The sequence below is a fragment of the Lactuca saligna genome, chromosome 6 (assembly GCF_052625555.1).
Source record: "Lactuca saligna cultivar CGN05327 chromosome 6, ASM5262555v1, whole genome shotgun sequence".
In the NCBI taxonomy this organism is placed as follows: Eukaryota; Viridiplantae; Streptophyta; class Magnoliopsida; order Asterales; family Asteraceae; genus Lactuca; species Lactuca saligna.
Genome location: NC_136422.1, coordinates 148,188,634 through 148,189,915, shown reverse-complemented (window position 1 = coordinate 148,189,915; position 1,282 = coordinate 148,188,634). Strand labels below are relative to the sequence as shown.

General features: G+C 35.6%; 1 long non-coding RNA gene across 1 annotated transcript; it reads right to left on the bottom strand.

Moving 5' to 3' along the window:
* Window positions 1-450: 450 nt before the first annotated feature.
* On the bottom strand, window positions 451-946 carry LOC145003177 (uncharacterized). The gene is made up of 2 exons (XR_013661880.1): window positions 791-946; window positions 451-712 (listed from the first exon to the last, which is right to left on the bottom strand). It is a non-coding gene; the product is annotated as an uncharacterized LOC145003177 (long non-coding RNA).
* Between the last annotated feature and the right edge of the window lie 336 nt (window positions 947-1,282).

Here is a 1,282-nt window from a genome sequence, read left to right as displayed (position 1 = left end):
CACAGACTGGGAATGGAACAGGAGAAGGTGCAGCAGGGAATACAACAGGAGAAGGTGCAATAGGTAGCAGTGGTGGTGTACAAAATGGAGTTGGGAACAAAGGAAAAAGCCCCATGCTTTGAGAATTTGTAGTTTGGTATCATGATCATGAAGGATAACTATGTTTTTGTTAGGCATTTATTGCCATATTACTTTGTTGTTATGTGTTGTATTTTGATACTTTGTTGCTGTGTAGGATAACTATTTGTATGCCATAAGACTATGTTGTTATTTTGGATGTCCCTTTATGTTAATGGTCAATGGTTATCTTGGATATTTTAGAGTTTTTGTCCCTTTTAATTGTTATATTGGATGCTAGTATTGAATGGTATATTGCATATGTTGCAAATACCACATTTTCATTAAATTTGAACACCAACTGATAACACCACATTATGATTACACAATATATTGTAACTAAAATTGAAATTTTTTTGTTAATACAAATAACATTACAAAGAGTCTCCATTACAATATACACATACCAAAATACTAACAACTTCATTACTTAACCTACACTTTATATATAAGGACTGAAACAAAAAAAAACCCAGCTAATAACTAGGTAAAGCTTCAATTTGCGATTTTGTTCTTCAAGTTTCATCCTAAACGCCATACAATCACAGTCCTGATCATAATCATTCACCCATCCTATGAACTTGCATAATGGTCCCTGAACCAATTAAAGTAGATGAAGAATTAGGGCAAAATTAGAGAAGACGAAGAATGAAATTGAAATCATTAACCTTACCTTTACTGTACAAGCATAATAGAGTTTCCCAGGGTTTCTTTTGCTATAAGATGTGCGAATCACTGCAGTGGCTCCACAATTGCATTTAATATCGATCATTGTTATGTATTTGGAAGAAATCGATCGAACGAGGGGAAGAGACGAACGAGGGGAAGAGACGAACGAGAGGATACAGAGGAAAAGAGGGTTGCAGTGTTCTTTATAAGATTTAAGGTGTAACGGCATTAAATATGGACACAAACCCTAAAAAGACGAAAATGCCCCTGCGTGCAAGGCACGTGGGTAGCTTAAACGGAAAGAGTTAACAGTTAACGTGAATAGGGACTAACCATGCAAGATAAATAACAACGAGGGACTGCACGAGTTAAATTTTGGAAATAGGGACTACACATGCATTCTGGCATGTGCACGAGGGACCAACGGTGTAATTTACCCTTTTTTAAATCTAAATTACATCTTTGGTCCTCCAGTTTAGTACTTATTTCAGTTTTT